The sequence below is a fragment of the Leuresthes tenuis genome, unplaced genomic scaffold, assembly GCF_036924035.1.
Source record: "Leuresthes tenuis unplaced genomic scaffold, fLeuTen1.0.hap1 SCAF_16, whole genome shotgun sequence".
In the NCBI taxonomy this organism is placed as follows: Eukaryota; Metazoa; Chordata; class Actinopteri; order Atheriniformes; family Atherinopsidae; genus Leuresthes; species Leuresthes tenuis.
Window position 1 is genome coordinate 25,165,556 of NW_027325370.1, and position 22,916 is coordinate 25,188,471.

Sequence of the window (22,916 nt, forward strand, 5' to 3'; positions counted from 1 at the left end):
AAGATGTAGGCTTATACCAGGTCTAAACACAGTTTTTGTTACAGGTGTAGATATAGTCAGTGGCCTGAAATCCTGGATAATCAACCTGATTCGTGGCATTCTTCATGGCATGCAGTCTAGAAATCACACACAAGCACAGCATTAAACCTGTCAATGTGGCCCAGAGTTGCAATGAATACTGCAGGGCATGGGAGTTTTTGTTTCTGCTTTAGAGCATAACAATAGTTTGTTTATCTGATTCACTGCTTTGTTCTCTCTATTGCAATCCCAACAACAAAGCAATGTAACAAAGAAAATAAACAATATCATCCTAATGTTTTCTAAGCAGAGAGCACAAACCGACTAATGCATAGACCTGTAGGAAGGTTCCTCAAGGCTAGAATTTATGAGGGAATAGCTTATAGGTAGCTTCATTCTGTCCACTTTGGCCTTTGGTTTATGTCAATTTCACACTTCTTTATTCTTTAAATGCAAAAGCAGACAAGTCCGCAAATCATTTCTGGTCTTGAGTGTGCGATAGATTTGTGGAAAATCTGAGACAAAAAGCAACATATAGCTCAGATGACACAATACTGCTTCTGTCCATGCGAAATACTCTTTTCATGCTGACTCTGAGAAAGAAGTTACTCTAAAATTGGTAATTAACAGGATCACTGCTGATCAATACCGCTTCATGTAAAGAACAGTTCACAGTGTTGCAAACACTATAACTCTAAAGAGGCCAAAAAAAAAGCCAGACAACATAAGACACAACACACAGCACCTAAAATGGCTCAATTTGTAATGAAATATTTTTCAATGAAATGTTCAAGCAATAGATAAAAAGCTCTGTGAGGATATCGAGACAAAATTCACGTCCGCACATTCACTTTTAACCCACCTACAGAGAGACACGACTGAGGAAACAGAGAATGAGGCAGCACTGAGGCATGCGTGGATAAAGGCCTTGAAATCAGCAGGCCTTGGAGCAGGAGACCTCAGAATCAATACACACAATACCCTGTTCTGAGCACAGCTGCCTCTCAGCACACATGTGGTACACAACCACGAAGAACTCCAACACACACCTGTCACTGTAAGATTGTGGTTCTGTTATTACTTCCTTCTACATCACTAGACTATTGTTGGGAATTATTAGGTCAAATCAAAGGGGTGGAATGAACCTATAGCAATATGATGGGGGACACTAAGAAAGAATGCAGAAAGCATGAATGCTTCAATTCATACAGGCTTCTTACTGAAACACATCAACACAACATCTGCCTGAAGATGCCGATATTCTCAGCAAGTACACACAAATAACTAAACAGCAACACGTCTACGCCCTTTCCTCCAAAGTGCAAACCCACTGATCCATAGTTCACTTAACAATGACTTGGCGCTGTGCAATAAAACAAAAACAAATACAAAAACGTATGTATGTCTGTGTGTGTGTGTGTTAGTGTGAGTGCATATTCACATGTGTCTGAGTTAAGTAATGACCCAGCTGGGTTCCAGTACAGAGCAGCATAACACTCCCCTGTTGTTCTTCCTGACCCCCAAGACAAGGCTCGGCCAGGCACGCACAGCTCTGCACAGCCCTCCTGACTTAACCAGCCCTTGATATATACACACATACACACACACAAGCACACATGCTCTCTTCCAAAGTGCTTCCTCCCTCCCTGAAGTCTGAACATGGATCAGGAGAACAATAGCCTCCACGAGCCCACCCTCAGTCCCCTCCCTTTCTCAAGAGAGAGGTTTCCTTTGGCTGTGTAATTACTCTGACTGAATAATAACTCCCCTGTGCATTAAAAACTGTGTAACCTTGATGGAGACAAGAGTTCTTGGCCCAAAGGCAGCGATAGTGATTGTTTGGTTGCCATAGTATGTGAGCCACTCCTCTTGCCCTGCACAATAAGCAGAACTGCGCCGAGTCAAGACCTATCTTCACTCAATGGTCAGGTTTGTTTAAAAAACTGTAGTTCATCGGGCGACTACTCTCTACTCATCTCTCTGTTTAAGACGTCATGGCAGCCAGACAAGGAAGACTCACGTCGGACTGTTAGAGAAACGCCATAAAGAAGTTATTGTCAGTCGCCTAAGTATTTCAGACAAAAACAGCTCCTGAGCCAAACTTTCTCATGAGCCATTAAAAAGTGTAGCCACTTGAAACAAAGAGGTTCATTGGACCTACAGGACTATGCATAACTTGGTTGGTTTTCAAAGAGAATAAATTCTTCATAAGGCCACCATGAAGTGATGCTTGAGTACATGAGTACTCTGCTTTCGCATTATGTGAGCAGGAGCCCCAGCCCAATGCCCAGCATGTGACCAGCGGTCCAACACAGAGCACCAGCATTAAATCCTCACATGCTTAAGTCATGCCCAACGGGTCAGAGGTAATCTGCCATGATTGGCAGACAGAGTAAAAATTAGATGAGCTTTACAGTCACATGCTGCTCTCATGCTGCACTGCTGTAATGTGGGCCAATCCCAAATGCCTAATAATCATGTCAATCAGAAATGCTATTTGTCCAACAGGGCATAGGCCACTTTCAGAGATCTTCCCCAGTAAATAGAATATCCTCAAATAGGAAGTGTGTGAAATACGGATCAGCAGAATGAAATGTAGAAGATGATTTATTCGGGTCCTCACAGGCTTTTCTGCCAGGACCATCTGTATATGCATCCCACTGGGCAAGATGGGTTGGTCAAGCCCATGCTCAGAGTGACAGAGGTTATGTATGTATGGATGTATGGATGGTTCAGTCACTCACTCCACAGCGGTAACTATATAAAGGACTCACTAGGTGATAGTGGAAAACACTACTTGACTGCAGCATGCTTTTGTATTTTTGCATGAAATATTCACAAGTATGTGTCACACTAACAAACACAGCCAACAGGTGTACATACTAGAGGGCTGCATTGGGATAGGGTCCCGCCCTGTCGGGATGTATCCTAGCGACAGGATGTCAATAAACGATGTGGGAAGGAAGCTCAAAGAAGGTCTTCACAGCACAAAGACAAAGCAAGGCAAGTCTGACATTTGGAGAAGTTTCTTAATTGTTCATGAATCTCTTTATTAATAGCCTATAAAAGTATGTGTTTTCTCCTGCAGGACGGGAGAAGACACAAAATCAATGCATTTCTATTATTGTGGGGGCATAAATTCTCAAAGTTTTACAGTTGCAGGCAGGAGTGGGCAGGAATGTAACACACATGTTGCGGGTGCGGGTGGTAATGGTCAGAAATTTAGCGGGAGCGGGATGAAGAAAACAGTCCCGCACAGGGCTCTTGTACATACTGAATCTGTGCAGACCGCTGTTTTTGGTTGAAAACATGGTAATCAACATCTTTCTTCACAACACTGACCAAACTGTTACAGCTCGGATGTAAATACCTCAAAAGTGATATTTCAAGATATTTCAAATATTGTTCTTATAAATGTTTTACAAATAATTTCTCTCAGGCAAAAAAAGGTAGACTAGCTACATAGCCACTTTGCCACATAGTTGTGATATTTGAAGGGCAGTAGCGATAACTAGCACTAGCGATAACTCTATTGTGGACTAAATAGTGGACATTTCCTCTGAGCGTCTTTACAAGTTTCTGCTCAGCATCGGAAGAGGACATGGCCTCACTCCTGAGGAAGGGACACAGGAGGAATTCTCTGGTGTCTTGAGTACAAAAATCAATTGTACAGAATTGAAGTTCAAGCAAAAAGTTGTTTTTTTTTCCTAATGTATATCATTCTTCTGTGCAGTTTCAGTCCGATTCTAAAAAGTAGTCCAAAGGTAACACAGGTGCTCTTGAGTGCTTCAAGCAACAATTTTCCTCAAAAAGCTATTTAAATTTTTACTTTTACTGTAATATGTCCAGTCAGGCACATGCAGTGACAGCCAAGGGGAAAAATGACAGAGAAGAGGTCCAGAGAAAGAAATGTGCAAAGAAGTTGGTGGACTAGTCGGATTTAAGGCAACAGTTGAACATTGTATTGTGATGGAAATAAAATTACAGGAATGAACCCCGCCCACTTACAGCTATGAGATCCGATAAAGAGACAAAAACATGAACAAACACAGTAAATACACAATTTCAGGTTGATAATCTTCCCTACTCCAGGACACCGATTTGCAGTTAGGCTTTAAATGGATAGATTTAACAAGAATTTATTGCAAATAATGTTTTAGCTGTGTTTATCTGTTTATCTGTGTGCCCTGTAAAAGCAATGAATCACTACTGGACGTAGAAGTTCAGTTCAGAGTCCACTGACTTGCTCTCCAGCTTAATGACCCAATAGGGGATAGACACTACTGAGTGTCTAGAATGACGCTAATCAACACAACTGTTGTGACATTTCCAACTAGCTATTATCCCCCCCCCCCGCCCACACACACACACACCAACCCAACCCCACACATCAACCAGACAGCATGGTTGATCTCCTCCCAGATGGGGTGTAAGGCTTAGCTCTTCTTCTTCTTCTAATCCACCTCTTTTTCCTCTCCTGTAGTCCTTACCCTGTCTCTCAATCTCCTTCGCACCGTTTTGGTCTCCTCTCTTGCTCCATTATTCTACTTCTGCTCCGAGCTGAAACAGCCTGTGACTGAAAATGTCAAAAGCCTTCTCTCCCTCGATACAGAGTTTCCAGAGGCACCCATTCCACCCAAAAAAAAAGAAGCAATCATTTCTCATGCCTGTCCACAGTGTTCACCCCTGCTCCTGACTGAAAACGCAGCTCTGTTACAGCAAGTTATTATTATCTTGCATACATTTTTAAATGTAAATTCTTTCCCAATTTTCATTTCGATTTGCCAGTGCTGACTCACCACAAGTTGAGCAAAGCAACGAGCAGTGTGACTACAAAGGAAATAAAATGTTAATGAGTGACCATATGGCCTGTGATTCAACAGGTTTGGCAAGGACTCAATATAGATAACACATGGCACCTTGGAGCAGGTTTATTAAAGAAACAATACCTACAAATATTGGATAAGCTGCAGATCAAAGAGACTTGCAGCATTTTATGTCTATTCACAAACAGATATTGTCACTTCAGGCTTGTGTGCTTTTTCTAATACTGCAGCAAGAGTGTCTGAGTGCGCATGCTGCAGCGGCTACGTAGGAAGTGGATCCTCAATGGGGCTGGGATCAAGGAGCATCCTAATTGGTCTCACTGCACCGTCTTCCTCCTGCTGACCTGTTCTAGAACTCCCATGTGTGCACACTCACATTGGTCCAACAGCACTCATCCTTTCAGTGAGCTCCCCCCACTGTACAATCGTAAAGATGGCCTGAGTTAGAGAGGATTCTGTTTACATGTCGTCAGGTTAGCTGGTATAAAGCAAATGTAAGCCTCCATTGTCATGTTAAACCCTGCACTGTGAGCCCTTTAAATCTTTAAAGGGGAGAAAGAGAATACCGCCATTCCCAGGGCTCAGACGTTGGCTAGTGTAATAGACATGGGTAGGTAGTTAGGCAGAGTGTACTCAATACTTTCACCCTCGACACCGTTAGCACCAGTGGTTGTCCAGGACAACAACAGAAATAATGCACCATTGTCTGCCGTGTTTCAGGAGCAGCAGACTTTCAGAGTCGCCAGTTTAGATGTTTATCTTTGGCTTCAATGTGCTAGCGCTGCAGTACAACCCATGCAATGACAAACATCATCATCCTTTAATCTGGAAAAACTGGCTCAGTCGGAAATACAATAGTGCATAGAAACTCCCCCGAAACCAGCAAACAAGTGTGGCTAGTTTTACGTTCCTGCATGTTTGGCAAGGCTCCTACGATGGACAAAGATGCGATTTTTACAGGATGAGATCTTCGTTGAAAGATGTCAAGTGCAGGACTACTACAGAGTGCTGCCGTACAGAGTACAAATCTTTGATTTATTTTACATAACAAATAAACAAGACTTGAGTCACCGGTGTGGGCTGACAAACAGCTTTTGCTGACATTTACATGAACTCTATTACCAGCATTGTTCCCCAACAGATCAGCAGTCCCTCTTCTCCTTTGAAGCAAGTGCTATAACCCAGACAAAGGTGGAGAATAAAGCCTGCTCTACTTAAGCCAGTCACACACATAAACCACCCGTAGATGGGCAACAAGAAAACAGAAGGACAGAGGAGATGAAAGGAAGGATGGGGGTGGAGGTGATTTTGACAGAGGGTTGAGGGAGGGGGTGGGAAGTACAGAGACACTTATGCATCCTATGGCCAAGCATCGCCAGTGATGAATTAACAGAAGCATAGTCCAACAATAGAAAACAGCTTATGTACCTTCACAATTCAGGGGAATCGAGAGCATCCTTATTCTTTACATGTGCATCTTTTTCAAGTGAGGCCTAATGTGTCCATGTTTCCTAAGTAGTATCAAGGCTGGAGGATTACTGCTTAACGCAGCAGGTAAGCAACAATCTGCAAACCACAAACTTCAACTCAACCCTCAAACCACAGTTTCATCAAATCAAGACCGTTGTGCTACCTCCCCACCCCTGTAACAACTCCAGGTCTTCAGTTATTTACGCAACTTGGGATCATGCTGTTATTCGCTGGAAATAAAGCTGTTCATATATTTGCATTTCGTAGAGGCAGAGCTCACTGTTGCATGGAGATAAAAGACAAACAATAAACCAGGGTAAATAAACAGATGGTTGGAGCAAACGGAGCATCGGGGGAACAAAAGGGGTGTGATGGAGGAGAAAACACAGGTATTAAGGACCTGAGCAGACTGATGCTTACACTGTTCTAGATCGCATCTGCACACATCATTAAAAGTACTACACTACAGCATTGTTTCCCTCTGTTTTGGGCGATTAATTTTGACAAGTTCACATGTTTCTGCCAACTATTCTGTAAAAGACAGTTTGTTGAAGTAATGATTTCTTACTTTTAGGCAGCCATTTGTCTGTGTGCCCCAATATTTCCTTTTTTAAATATGAGAATAAACTAGTGCATAATTGCCAATATAATGATATAATCTTTTTTCAATCAGAGCATTTTAAGTGGTAGTTGCGATGTGCAAGAGGGTCAGGAGCAAAATTATAATGGAAGCAACAACCCAACTGAGATCAGCCTTGTTTGGCTTTTTGCCTTTGAAAAAAAAGTAAATTTGAAAATAAATAAAGGCTATAAGACATGCACAGTGCTCAAAATGGTGCTGTTGTTGAAGCAGAGTGAAAACAATGAATGCCAGTGGCTGCCTGGAATGTGCAAAAACAGCCTGAAATGACAATTTTAGAATGCTATAAAATGTGGCTGAAGGGCTAACACATGGAAACACATTTGTTTTTGTCTTCCGACTCTACGGCATTGGTGGGTTGTGATAACCCACCGAAGGACTGTCTACCATCAGAAGCTGCATAAGAGCATTAATGATTTAAAATTCCTGCAAGTCAGTGTGGTCTAACGGTCATTACGGAATCCCTCTCTTCCACAAGCTGCCAGTCACTGCATGACTGATTCATAGAAGAGATGATCAGGTCATCAGCTGCCTCACTAGAAAAAAAAAGCAGCTTTTAAGCTGCGTTTACACCCATCGAAAGTCAACGCGTGTGTGGCTGAGCACCCCACAAAAGCTGCAAAATAGGTTAGTGTGGCATGTATATTTGTTAGTTTTATTCTGGATCTTTCAATATGCAGTGGGACTATTCAGTAGCAGGAAAGGAGGGCATATTGTCGCCCTTCAGCCAAAACAGGACAAGCGTCACAGTGAAAGCTGATGAAAGTTGCCAGTTAGTGACCGCCTACAAGGTGGCACGGTTTCACTCCACAAGTTACACTCTTCTGATCAGTGAGGCAGAAATCCACTAAGACTATTAAAATATGACATTACTGCTATAAATCTAAACCTAAAACCTGTCACTGCCAAGAGCAACAAGTTCTTTAATCAAAACGACCAAATGGATCATTAATTCATACCCTTAAATTTGACCAATAGGTGCAACCTCATAAAAGAATTATTCGTATGAGCGTATAAGCCTCAGTGGTTGAAACCATGGGAAAGGAGTTCGACACCAAGATACAAAAATTGTTTGTTCACTTTTGAGTTACATTCAGTCAAAAGGCAAAACACCACTACAATAAAACACTTTTGTCACTTCCTGGTTGGGCTTAGGGTTAGAAAACAAGTATCTTAGAACTAAAATACATTCTTTTCCACTAAATACGGCACATTCATTTCAAGGACATCAGTAACATTTGCTAATCAAATACAGAGCCTCATGTTTTAAGCCGGGTTAGGGTTAGGGGGGCTTCTCCCCAGCCACATCCTCCTGCCCTTCCAAGGGGGCACTCCAGGGAGTCCTCGGTCTGCCACAAGGCCTCCCCCAGGCATAGAAAACTAATTGCAGTTTTGATTTGAGAATTCAACGCAACAATAAAAAACTAAATTGAATAAACTTTAGCATCCCAGACATTCTGATTTCAGTTTCTACATGGTTCATTTCACCTTACAGATATTACAAATTGCATATTTTGGGTTGTGTAACTGTCTGTGCCACTGTGTGCATGGTGGGTTTACTTAGCCAGTAAAAACAATCTGATTTTCTCACCACTCAAGCTGAAAATCATCCCATTCCGATCACCAGCCAAACCATGGGTGTATCGCGAGAAAGCACATATCTCACAGGATACTGCGTTCTGTGATCACAGCACTGAAAGTAACACAAACTTGGTTGTTTAATGACAAGAAAGAAGCGTCTCTTCTCACTCTTGTGTCTCCAGTCTGTGGCCATGTCCTGCTTTACTGCTTCGGGGTCATGGAGGTCAATAGATGGACCATGGGGGGCAAGAGGGGCTGTCAGAAAGAATCAGAACTTTATCTATCATTTGTGTATGTGTGCATTAGTGTGTGTGTGTGCTGTGTGTGTGAACCCCTGTCTGTGTCTGCAGTGGTGTTTACTTCTCAACCGGGCTGTCAACAGAAGTATTGGATCAGTGTGAGCTGTGCAACTCTGCCAGATCTTAAGAGGCCCCGTGACACATACACTCTCAGGCAGGCTGGGCACAGAGACAGCAGCAATGCCACAATATAAAAGCCCTGCAAAGCCCTGGACCATTCCAGCAGAATTCTAGAGCATCATAAAAAAAAAGCACACAGAAGCTGGCAGATAAGTTTACATTAGCTACCTTTTCAACAGAATTTTTTTTCTTAACGTGTCAAAAACAGAAGTTTTTGACAGTTAAGAGCTCACTCTTTTGCTTGTGTTTTTACTTTTTTTCCCACCAGCTAAGATGACCCATTTTTGCTCTCTTTAAAAACTCCCACAGTAACTGAGATCTATTTGCTTTATAATTAGTCTGTTCTGTTCTTAAACATAAAACTGAATCCAGGGGACAGCAACTTGTGAATTACATCTGAGCTAGCAAAGATTAAAATGACATGACTCACTGGCGGTCTCCGGTCTGTGCAAGCAAAGAATAAACTCACGTGACTGACTAGAATCTATTAAGATATGATGTAATATCCAAGCTATTCTCAGAGATAGAAGAAAGTCCTAAAGAAGAGCTTTCCTCTGTTCCCTCATGTAGATGTCCACCGCAGTCGTTGTTTTTTCCCCTCTTTGAAGTTTGTTTCCACTTATGACAATATCTTCTACTTAATTACGACTATAAGCATCGAAGTCTATACTATACCACCACCCTCTAGTGACAATGGTGTCAAACCAGTTACTGAAAACATGTGATCCACATTTACTTATTAATGTTCTTTTGGTGTTAAAAAGATCAGTGCAAATCAGCACACTCGTAAATGCAAACCTGACTAATGGAGCTCTAGCTAATTGGTACTCCAATGGTGCTTACAATCTCTGTAAGTCAACCCGGTCAGAAAGACAGAAGAGAAAAGAAGCCAAATATAAGTTGCCATGGTGATACAGCCTGATAAGCACCTGGTAAGAAGTGACCCAGCTTTGTGACAATTCAGTCTGCGTCAACATTCCTCGGTTCTTGCACAAGGAGTGGAAAAGAAGTTGTGCTACTACATTACAGCTGTACAGTTCCACCAGTTGGACCACATTCCTCTTCAATGAGGGAGCTCCCCTGAGACAGTACAGAACACAATGCATCCATTTGAGATCGGTTTTCTGGGGAGATTTTTCAGTGTTATATCTAAACTGTAATCATAATAGAATTAAGACGTCAAGGACCACCTTGAAGCTGGCAGAAAAAGGATGAGCCATGACAGATGTCTGATGCAGCTCTGATACATCAGAATAATGAAAGGAAAACACACACGCACTCACTGATTAAGATTCTCACAAGAGCCAAAACCATTCTTCTTTTGCTCGTGCTTCAACTCTCAACCAAACGTCATGAAATTCAGATTGGTAGTTTGTGCATAATCTTGATAAGAAAGGAATTAGTCACATTCAGGTTATTAAACCATGAAGCATTGTCAGAGACAGAAAAAGCAATGCGGGCTAAAATCTTGAGATTCAAAATTTAAAACGTCTTTACAACTTCAGAGCCATCCTCTTGAAGAAAAAGCTTTCAGTATGACAGTCAAACGGGGAGAGGCATGATGGAAACAATGTGCGACATCTGCCAGAACAAGCACCTGTTGGAAACAATACACCTTCAAAGCACGTTTAGCTGCGTTTAACTAATTCAAAATAACTGCATGCCACGTATGATCAACATTCCCTTCTGGACACACCTCTCCTATGGGGAAATATTCTGACAACAATGGCAAAATCTGCCAAAGAACTTTACAAATAGAAAGGAATGTTGTAAACCACAGTTTTTGGGTTATTATGTAATAAAAACATAATCATTCATTATCTGTACCGACACTTTTTCCTCTTGGCTATTTTTCTTCTTGAATCCATAAGTGCATTTGGGTCAAAGGGTGACAGAAAGAATGCATGTAGTGTTGCCCTGAGGTGAAGATGGGCTGCTCTACAAACTGGAAAAACGTATTTTTTTTTCTTCCAAGCCTCTCTCAAGAGCTGGATAGTTGTAGCTTCACATGTTAAAACTATTCCAAGGAGCCTGGCTGCTTGAATGAGTAGTGCTAGCCGATACACCAGAGTTTGCGTCACAATGTCAGGATTGCAGAGAGACAACCCTCTGCTTATTTTAAACACTGCGTAATGTCCATGTGATCTCTTGAGTCTATTTACTCAAAGAACCTGCTGCCAGAGCCTGGAGGCAAAAACACCTGACAGCCAAACACAAAGTCAAAGGTCCTCTTATTTCGCAGGCCGAAAAGGATCCCACCATTTGCACCCTGAATTATCAGAAAATGAGAACATGGCTTTGTGTGCAGAATACAAAGGAGCCAGGTCGGTGAAACAGATGCAATAACTGCTCACTGTGAGCTCACAACCCTCTGCAAAATAATGTATAAGACCACAAGTCAAATAAACTGCAGGCAAAACGTCCTCCGGCTGTCCTAGACTTTTCATGAAGATCAGGCCCTGGGGCACATGCAGTGGCTTCGGATGTGTCGCTGCGTTAACAGGGATGAGATTGGACCCGATCAATAACCTGTTAGTGCAGCTAAGAAGCAAAGCAAGCTAAATTGGCTGGCCTCAGATTCTGACACCCATTAATTCTAATGAGGACTCTCTGCAAAGCTCATCTCCACAGAGCATGATGCCTCACCACAGAGGAAAGAAGGAGCACTTATGGTGCGTTGTTAGCATAAGAAAATGGTCATCTCTGATATCCCACACCAGAAGAAATGCATCTTTAGATGGGAAAATAAAACCCTCCAGGGTCATTAAGTCAGTCTATGCAGCTTTTCTTGGTTAAACTGATCAGAAAACAATCATAGGGGATGCAGATTTTTGTTTGACTGTGTGCGATGAGATGTTTAACCTAATCACACCCTCACACCTCCCCTACACCATTCTGCTGCAGAAGTATGACAGAAACAATTCAGCACTGAGTAACAGAAGGGGTCACAGCAGCAGCTGGCTGAGTAGGTGGCTTCTGTAACAGTGCATATGAGGAGAGCATTGGGTTTTATATCCGTTTGATACGAGATGTTGTCAAAGGCCCATTCAGAATGGGCTGAAATCCATTTTTACCATAACAAAACAGATGAGTGTGCCACACTGGCAGAGTGAGCGCTGAAACGGACCCCATCAAGTGTGGGCACCAGCCCAAGTCTGTCGAAACCACAGCCAGCAAGGAGACCGAACTCTGACATTGACTCTTCTCGGCTGATTTAATACCCAGAGAGTAAAGAAAGATCCCAACTGAAGAAGTATGCGCTAATCCACGCTGCACAGATAGGCAATTTGTCTTGCTCTTATCGTTGTCCCTCAAAGCAAATTCCTCGGATCTTAGTGAAAATTAACCAAAGTAAGTCTGTGCAGCACAGCCACTGCAGCCGTAATCTTCCTGTGCCTCAGAAAAGAAGATATAATAAAAAGAAAATTAGAAACCTACTTTCCGGAGAAGTTGCAATTTCTTAAATGCAATTAAAAAACTTATATCTGTCATTTATTACTTTATTTAGGAGACATCTGTCAAAAGAAATTAATTTTGTTTCACTGTATTTAGAAAATACAAATAAATTTCAAATTTGATGGCAGCAACACGTGGAATTCTGTGATCAGATGAATCCACTTTTCAGCTTTTGGGATAAAACTCCCACCTAAACTCCAAAGATGACAAACACCCTCTAAGCTGTTAATATTGAAAGGTACAAAAGACAAAATTTGTGATGCATGGTGTAGGGATGGGACGATACACTTAAAGTCACAATACGATGCACCTCGATATGCCAGGGTCACAATACGATACATCACGATACGATATAAAAAAAGATGAAAAATTATTACTGCGTAATTACAACTTATTTATTTTTGTTTCAGTTGCACACAAACAGGGAAACACAAGGCCTAACAGTTCAAACACAAATAACAACACTCCCTTAGTGCTCTATCCCTAGGTTAACTTATCTAAGCTTCTCTTTGGTCACGGCCCTGGCCTACGACTGGTTCTTCTTCAAAAAAAACTAACATATCAACATGTTCTGGTGTAATCAGTGATCTTTTCTGTCTTTCAATTCCTTTCTTTTTATCCCCTTCTCTCTGACACCTCACACACACACACAAACTCTTTCCCTCTCTCACACACACAGACTCTCTTTCTCATTCACTCAGATCGACTAATTTAAAAAAAACAAAAAAACAATCGATATGAGAAATAACAATAAATGGGGACTGGATAGTGTGGTGCTATTATTGCCACCTTCCGTGTGGGAGACCTGGATTCAAACCCCCTGCATGAAAGGTACTACCCCCAGTAAGGGTCCTTAGGCAAGACCCCCTTACCCTTCATGCCTACCTGTAAGTCGCTTTGGATAAAAGCGTCTGCCAAATGCATAAACAACAACATATAAACATAAATAAGTTTCCAGGCTGTAGCCTACACAGTTACACACACTCACAGCACAACTCCATTTTTTTTTGTCAATGAAAGTTAGTCTACCTGGTTGCATTGCAAATGAAGTCCTGCAGGTTCATGTTCGTTGTATTGGAGGTGGTGTACGGAAAAATGACTTTGCATAGCTTACATACAGTGTTAGTCTTGTCAGTTACTCCTTTGTCATCTTTGTCTCTTTTAATCGGAAAGCCAAAATACTGCCAAACAAATTACCTGTATCCCATCGGAGCATCCTCAATTTCGACGTCATTCGACTCCATCGTTTGGCGGTTTGAAGGCTAACCAAAGAAGTTGGTGCTAATGTTAGCTTTCCGTTTGAACAGTGTCGTTTTCGTAGCACGCACTGTGACCCAGAGCTATAGAGTAATACAACCAGACGGTACTGCCAGCCTGCCACCATAGACTGTATGCTTGCCACACACACACTAAATGATTTGTATACTACACAAATCATGTGGCAGTGCCATCGAGACTTCATTTCGCAATCCATTTTTCTTTTTCACATTTTGTATCGTGAAATTTCGTCAAACGATATTTCGTCCCATCCGTTGCATGGTGGTACATTAGTGTCTATACATGGCATGGATGACTTCCATATGTGTGAAGGTACGACTGATGTAGAGGTGTATATTGAAATTTTGGAGAGACGCATTCCCCCATTAAGGCAAGATCTTTTACTGGGAGGTAAGTGGTTATTTCAGCAGTACAAAGCCTCGCCTCATTCTGTACGACTTCCAACACCGTGGCTTCACTGCCACAGAGTGTGGGTGCTTGACAGGCCTGCCTGAAACTGTCCAGTATCCAGTAGATCTCTTTTATTGAAAATATCTGGAACATTATGAGGAGGTGAATCAGACAACAACAACAACCATGGACTGCTGAGCAGCTAAATCTTTTTTTCAGCAAGAATGGACACCAACTTATCTGCAGAACTCCACTAATTACTATCCTCAGTTACCAAAATGCAATCAAAAGAAAGGGAGGGAGATATATATATATATATATATATATATATATATTTAAAGACTTTTTGATCAACAAATCACAGATATAAGTTTTTGTGGCATATGCAAAAACTTCCCAACTTTTCTAGAACATCTCCAGAAAGGAGCGATTCTTTTCTGTATGACTGGCCTGAAGAGGCAATTGAAAGTGTACAATTCAAATGTTCCTTAATTTTTTTCCCCATTGTCATGCATGCTTTCACACAGGTGCAGTATTCTCACCGAAGCTTAATACATGCAGAAATGACTGGAAATACCAACCTTGCTGCAAGTCTGAAACAGTAAGTGCTGGCTTGATGAATGGATGGCATAATGATTTCAGACAGTTACAACAAAGAATCAATGCTTTCATAGTGATTAATGGTAACATAATCGCTTTCAGTACTGATTATTATTGTTTCTCATCTCCTCTGACCTATACCTATCTCTCCATTCCTGCATTTCTCCTCCTCCTCTTAATCAACACCACTGTTTCCTCTCTCTCCTATTGTGTGCACTCCTCTCTTTTTGACCCCATTTTCTCTCCCTTGTTTAAACCCAATGCATCCTTCAAAAGAGAAGCCTTCTCAGAGCAAGGATGTGCCAACTGCCTCCTCCCTCTTGTCTCGTTATTGCCTCTGCTGTCACGCGACAGGGATGTTCATACAAACTCAACCAGAAACAGACCTCAAATAGGCTCTCCACGGAGGGCACCGGGTGTACATCTAGCCACCATCTCTCTATCCTCATCTGTACCTGCTTCATAACAGTTTGTTTTCTTAACTAAATTTTTGCCTTTTAAAAGGGAGTCCCTGTTTGCAGCTCACTGTTACCCAAAACAAAAGTGTGTGTGTGTGTGTGTGTGTGTGTGTGTGGGGGGGGGGGGGGGGGGGTATGTTAAAGTGCTTTGGTTTGTTTTTAATCTTGTCCTCAAACGTATCAGAGTCCGACTGTGATTAAGTGCACGAAAAGTCTTCATTATCACAGACTGTGTAACAGCAGTTCATTCCAGCCCCATCTGCCTCCCGCTGTTTCAATCATGCAGGGGACTTCTTATCAGAATGTTGGTAGCAGCTCTCAGTACAGCAAGGCAATGATAATGTTAAATGGATGACGAGAGAGAAAGAGGTCATAAGCTACCAAAACAACTGCCCTATCAAGGCTATGCCTGTCATTCATTACTATTCTCACAGCCAAATCTAACATGAGTTAGTGCAGCTGCCAGAACTCATTCTGTCTTAGCTTCAAGTAGGACTGTCACACCTTCCACAAATCTAGAACACCATGTGTGGGGAGGTCTGGTGCAGGGCTGTCCGATTATTCTCACTTCTTACCTCTCTTATGGTTGAAAGCTTGTTGTGAAATGCAATTACATCAAATTGCGATATTGTCACAGATCATCGTGGCGTCAGTTAATATGTGATAATATTGCATTCTGTGATGTAGAGTCACTGGGAATCCCCGCTGAGCAAATTCCCTCACTGAGACAGCCCTCGCGTCAAGCACACAGCAGGGTTTTTCAGAGTTTTTCACGAACCTTCATCATCCTTTTTTTTTTTCCTTTTTAACCCTATAACAATAAATAACCTTTAAGGGAAATTGCAACATACACTGAAAGTGAAAATCATCTTTGACAATGTACACCTTTCAAAAAAGATGAGCCCTGTTAATGTTTTGCAGCACATGGGCAACAGTTCCTCACAAAATGGGGAGCTGCCCGAGCTGCTCTGGTCTCTTTTAAGTTTATGCGCAGTTTAGAAGCTGACCTCATCTTATCTAGAAAGTTATAAACAGCAGCAGGGATGGTTCTTTCGCAGAGAAAGACCAATTACGACTCAAGCTGAAGAAAGAAGGCCCGGAGTCTATGAGGAAGAGTGTGTGTGTGTGTGTGTGTGCGCGAACACCTCTAAACTACACTGTCCATTTAAAAACTAGCAGCAACCTTGAGACACTGATGCCGCTGACATCGCAGCGTGATCGCTCAGCGAGTAGAAAGACTGAGTCTTGGTGAATCAGCACACACAAACACACACACATACCCTCATCTCCAACGTCTTCAAGCCTGGCTGCCAAGTCATGGTGCCTGCCAATGAGTGGTAAGGCTTATATGAAGATGCTGCCTTTATTGCTGGCTGGTTTATTACCGCAATGCGGCTCGAAGGACGGCATTGATATGGTAGACCAAAGAGAAGACGGTAGTGTCACTATTCATCTGGGTCAAAGCTCTTCCTTTTCAAGAAGGTTCCAAGAGAGTAGAAATTATGTGGAAATCATTGAACGTGAAAGAGCCGTCATAAAGGGCAAACATGGGCAACAGGGAAGAATCAGAGAGATGTAAGGCAGGAGTAAACAGTTTTTCGACAAAAGAAGTGAATTAGGAGATTGTGAGGCGGCGAAGGGCTGCGTTTAGGATGAATGGTTTCCACTCAAGGGAGGGGCGTATGCTTCGGTATGCACAGTAACTGCTGTCGTCTGGGGAGTTTCAGAAGGCCCATCACCTCGCACCACCGTCCCTCGCCACTGACAGGTTGGAAAGGCAGAGGGCAAAGCAGTGTGACAAGCTTGGGGAATGAGCCGGGAGAGCAGCCAGTGAGAGGGGATGATGGGTGGAAGTCTGCAATATGCTTACACTTAAAAGACACACACAGTAAACAGGAGGCAGCAGGGAGAGAGCTCAGAGAGGGAATGTCAGTAAAGCTTGATTTGCTGCCCGGCCACAGATTGGTTTCCACATACTGAATTGAAGGAGGATTTTGAGAACTCTTGCTTATTTCTTAATCCACAATTCTTTTCCTGTTTGCAATGAAAGCTTAAACGATAGAGGATGCACTTGTTTTCATTTGTAAAGTAAAAACTTTCGTCTTCATTACCATGTAAATTTAAGACTGAAATATAGCACAGGTGGTGCTTGGGAGCAGAAGATCCATTCAACATCAGCAAAAGAAACTCCAGAACCAGAGACCCACTGATAGCTCCACTCAGCTGGTTAAGAGCAGCTTAGTCATAGCAAACCTACCTGCACCATAGGGGAACTATCTTTTACACAAGCTGTGAGCTTCCTGCTCTACTGCACTGCAGACAGCAAACACACTAAGAGTTAACCTCAATATAACATCACTGGTGAGAAGGAAAAGTTATAAATTATCACACAATGTTCAGGTTGTTAAAGAAATTCCCTCTTAAACTGCAGAGTGCAATCAAAATGCTGAGTTATCTGATGATACATTCATTCCTTCTTGGATGTCCTCCAGAGCTTCAGTGATGGATTCTGAAAGCACAACATTTTCAACATCAAACATTTTATTTTGTTGGGAGACTCTGTAAGACTCAATCTGCAGGCTGCAGAGGTCAAAGAAGAGGTGGAGTCACTTTTACAAACTACAAACTCAATACACAAAAAACAGCAACATTTATGCGAGTCAAGATGTAATGATTTGTTGATTTTACAGGATTTGCATATTATTTTTTATGTATGAAAAACACAACAGCCAGTAGGTAACTGCAGGGAGAATGAGGGGAGATGCCACCCCCCTTGTTAACTAGACAGCCCCCTTTTCTGTTGCTCCAGATTGCCTTATTTAGTCAGGAAAAGCATTGGTTTAGTTGAAGAGAAAATAAGCTAAATAAACTCAAGCAGAGCACATGGAGATAAAATTAACAAAATGTTTGGGATTCCAAGAAAGAAAAAAAATCTACCGTAATTGAGCTTGTTTGAATCTGTTATCTGTGCTGTTATCCTGACTGCAGCAAGTAGGACATAGGTTGAAGAAAATAGTGAAAACTGTTGCTGTGTGATTCAGATGGTATTAGAATTATTGTCAACAACATGATCGTATAGCAAAGTTTATTACCTTCCACAGTGTGGCTCACACTGAACTGAAAGATTGCACTCCCTATTGACCTAAACTCAGGCTAGTTTGTACCAGATTAAACTACCTGGGACCTTGAAACTGCATAGTTACCCCCCTTTTGAATTTCCTGCGGGATTAATAAAGTGTCTATCATTTACCAGCAAATATTAGCTGAATATCTGATACTTTTTGTGAAGTGCATGACAAAATCTTCTAGAAAAAAACTAAAAACTTTAGTATTCAATATCAAGTTGCTTATTTGAAATCATATTTGATCTATAATTTCAGCAAAAAGTAAAAATCTTACCTTCTTCTCTTTAGAGTCGGTTTAACTTGATAAATAAACCCAACATAAGCCTAATACTGTAATCTCTGAATGCTCCATCATATAAATTTATCTTTCACTGAAACAAAAAAAAAAGAACAAAATGAGGGGTGGGGGAAATTAATCTTCTGATCATAAATGAAGATAACACGTTATGTCTTGCCAGTGCTTGTCAAAAGGCACTAAAGTCTGTCTCCAGTAAGAATCAAGTTTTTAACTTTATTAGGATGCCTGTAACGTGTTTCAGTTTGTGTTACAAGACTTATCATGAACAGAATTTTTTTTTCAATGTTTTGGCTGAGGATTTTTGCTTTGAATCTGCAGAGTATCGCCTACAACTTCAGAAAGGCAAGGTCAGACAGTTTGTCTCATCAATGTTGGTTATTTTCAGGAACCAACCCTAATTATTTGCAGGGTAAGTCTATAAAGTTCATTTGAATGCATGAAGAACAGATTAAATGAGAAGCTAGCAAGCTATGAGGAGAAATTAGCACAAGCTCGAACAAGAAGACGGTAAAAGCGAGGAGCCAAGTGTATCTTAGCCAACGATCGAGCTGCAAGAGCCCAGAACTGTTCAAGAAGCTAACCAACATTAGAGCTCCATTAGAGCTCAAGAACCACAGTCTCTACCAAGAACTAGCCAGGAGGTCACCTAGCCGAGGGCTAGCAAAACTAGTTCTTGGGCAACTGAGCCAGGATCTCCAGAGCTGCATGAGCCCAAAATAAGCTCAGCTAATTCTCAAGAGTTCCACGGAACTCAGGAGAACAAGAGGGACCTCCGCAAGCTAGCTAAGCTTGCTAAGCTATTTAGCAATTTAGATTAGTTACCAGTAGATTTTGGGCAAATGAGCCAGATCTCTAGAGCTGCAGGAGTTCAGAGCTAGCCAAGCAAGCTTTCCTATATGCCTTGCTGGGAACTCAGGCACACGGCTTTTAGAGCAGCAAGCTAGCCAAGTTAGCTAAACCTGCTAAACCTGCAGCTCTCAGGTTCCAGCTCTCAAGTTCCCAGCTGAGTGAAATCTCGGCTATCTCTCTGCTGAGCAACTTGGAAACTCCAGAGCCATAGGAGCTTGAAGATAGCCAACTTCCTAGTTCTCCCTAGCATTCGACCAGGAATCAGAGCTAGCCAGTAGGTCTGCAGGGCACCTGAGCTGGCAGGTCACTTCCCGTAGCTCTTTACCAGAAGCAGTGCCTTTCTAAAACTAGTGAATGCCATGGAGAGTGAATAAATTACCTTTCTAAAACTGCGTGAGAATATGCTCTCTGGTTCCAACGTTCATTGCTGAATTACCCCAATATTAGACCTGTTAAACAGAGCAAACAGATTCATTTTTGTCCTTTAGGATCTTTTTCAGGTCTACATAGGGACTACATATTTGAAAAAGCCTATTAGACCCAAAACAAGAACAGAAAATGTCATAACTCAAGGTGAAAAGGAGTCTGAGTAAAATCCCAGTGCAGCAATACCTCAGGTAATTTAGTTGGGCGAAAGCAAGGTAGCTCATTTTCATTCGTCCCTCCTTGCATATTAAGAGAAATGTGACTGCATCAAATTATGCATTTTTACATTTCATTTATCACTAAATATGCTAGATATTGCTATTAGCTATCATGTTCTCAATATATACTTGTTATGACAGTAAAAATCCACAACATTGCATTCCTGTTTCATGTAGGAGAAATTCACTGCACCTTTATTATCACATAAGTGTAACAGGATTATCACTGTCCGGTGTTGCCGAAAGTGTTTTCATTGATGTGAAGCATTATGCCATAATGGCACCAAACCAAAAGGTGCATTTATACAAAGACATAAGAATTGTTAACAGTTGCATTGTTGCATCTTACTCAGTAAGTACACATTTTCATCAACTATAACTTTGCAAGGAAAAGGTGTTTTCTTCTATCTAGCTCTAGACTTTGGAACTGTATTCACATTTAGTGCCGATATATAATCCCTGATATATCACTGTACAATGTGAACATTGGTCAGCTCAGTTCATTATTTATGTTTTTGAATGTCCTAAAATTAAGGGGAAAAAAACAAACAAAAAACTGGTGCAAGCCTTTTTATGGTTTCCACTACAGACCTAATTTGTGAGTCAAGTATGCTCCAGGACCTAAGAGCTAAATGCTCAATCCATTAAGCTCCATGAGGCAAAAACAAGCAAATCTGCATCTTCTGCCAGCATTAATCAATGAGCTGCCCACTCACACGAATCTCTACGCTTCTGAACATACCTGCCATCACTCTGCCTCTACTCTCAATTGTCCCCTCAAGGTTACTGCCTATCGTTTCCCTTCGCTAACAGGATGGAAGCTGCATACTGAGTGCATCAGCTGGTCTAGAGCCAGAGGACCACTTGAGACAAACTTCAGTTTTCTGCCTCAACCATGCAGAGGAAACAAAAAAATGTCTCAGCTGTAATGACAGAGCAACATTATGGTTTTATTTTGAAGGTGCAGCAGGGAAAGACAACGATGTCCCACACAAAGAGGCTGACAGAGTTTTGAAAGACTTGGCAGATTAATGTGGAGGATAACAAGACACACAGGAAGTGTTCTGGTGATGCCAAAGGCTAAGAAAGAAGCTAGCAGAAGACACACAAGCAACAACAGAAAAGCATGTAAAACCTAACTTAAGTATAACCCCAAACTCCACAACTCCTTCCAACCATATACTTATACCCCTTTTCAACTTTGTTCTTTCTTGAGAAAAGAAGTTGACAAGCAGTCCAGTTGGCAAACGTACAACTCAGCCATCAACCGCCTCATCCTGGCACACAGCAGCCATCAATGATGGATGATGCATGCATTAATCATGAGAAAGGGGAGAGAGATCTAAACTCACATTCCCAAGGGGGAATGAGGGAACCAATGGTAAGGTGGGAGCGTCAGATAACTTACAACATTTTGTAACGTCAGGTCAAGAGAGTGTGAACCTTACCAAACTTCTGCCCATACACATGCAAACACACTTGTTAATAATCCCAAGCAAATCACACTTAAGAGCATTTAAAAACTAGGAGTCATTTAATTTCAATGAAACATTTAAGTGATGAAGCATTTCACTGGATGACAGCGTAACAGCCTAACCCTAACTCACATTAAGACAGTACTGTGCACAAGTCTTGAACCATGGCTTTCTCAATTTTTTTCAAGGACACACTGCAGACCAAACCAAGTCATGCCAAGTTTTTATCTAAACCTCTTTGGAAATCATATCACGAGTGCAAAAATACTACGTTATGTCTGTCAAACTGGGTTATCTTTGGCATTTTTCAGAGATGATAATAAAGAAATGGGAACAAACTGCGTTTTTGCAACAGACTGCCATCTAAAATAGGTTAGTTGCCAAGTTGTCTGTTATGTGTAGAAAATTGAGTGAAAATCACTCGAGTTGGCGTTCTCTATGCTTGAATGATAATGAAGTTGGTTTTAAGTGGCTAAACAACAACAACAACAAAAAGGGAAAACTAAGTGGGTAAATTAGTGATAAAGCAACCAACGTCCACAGAAAAACTTTGAAAGACCTTCAGAAAGCCTGGAGCTGGAGAACTGTTGCTTGAGACCATTTTTCTTTCACAAGAAAGTCTGGTTGCTTGGACGCACATTTTAAAGAGATTCTGAGTGAATCGAGACTTTTTGCAGAGTACTGTACATCCCTTATGAACAGTCAGGTTAACTTTAAGCAAAAGGACAAATTGTCTCCTGAAAACTCCCTTGAAGCAGAAATACATTCAAAGTGTCGAACCCTGTGGCCAGGCTGGCAGCATCCTGAGAATTTAAGCATAGACCTAATTAATTCAATTAGGCTTGGACTCACCTCAACACCAAGCAGACCCACACTGTCTAAGCTTGTGAGGCATCCATTAACAAATCCCCTCTAAGTGTTTACAAAGTGCCACACTCAGCGGTGCCTCTTTTAAATCCATCCATACTCGTTCACACACCCACCTGACTTCTGTCCAACATGACTAGTGGAGTTCGGTTGGAGATGTGCTTGGACAAATTCAGTGCAGTGCCGTTTATCAGGCATGACCGTGGGCCTTACAGGAGCAATTACAGTCCAGTGAGTAACAAACAGTAATAACAGACAAAGCTCTCAGTGGAGTTTCCAAGCTGAATTTCAATAAGTGTGCGTGCGTAATCTAAGGCCAGCATATGTGACGTACACAAGACAAGAAAAACACCCTTACATTGAAACATATGATACAGACTGAGAAAGGGCAACAGTCTGAAACAGTGTGGGAGAGCACCCTTAACGCACCGTATCCCCCACTTGTGTGTTAAACGGGGCTGCAGAATGAAGCGTAATGTGTCTCTAAGTGAATGAACGGGATACACGCTGACAGCCAGCCAA

The 22,916-nt window shown here is 41.7% G+C and overlaps 1 protein-coding gene across 2 annotated transcripts in view; it reads right to left on the minus strand.

The window, feature by feature from the left end:
- The window catches only part of magi3a (membrane associated guanylate kinase, WW and PDZ domain containing 3a), a 129,746-nt gene that overhangs the window by 105,594 nt on the left and 1,236 nt on the right, over positions 1–22,916 (minus strand). The window lies entirely within an intron of this gene.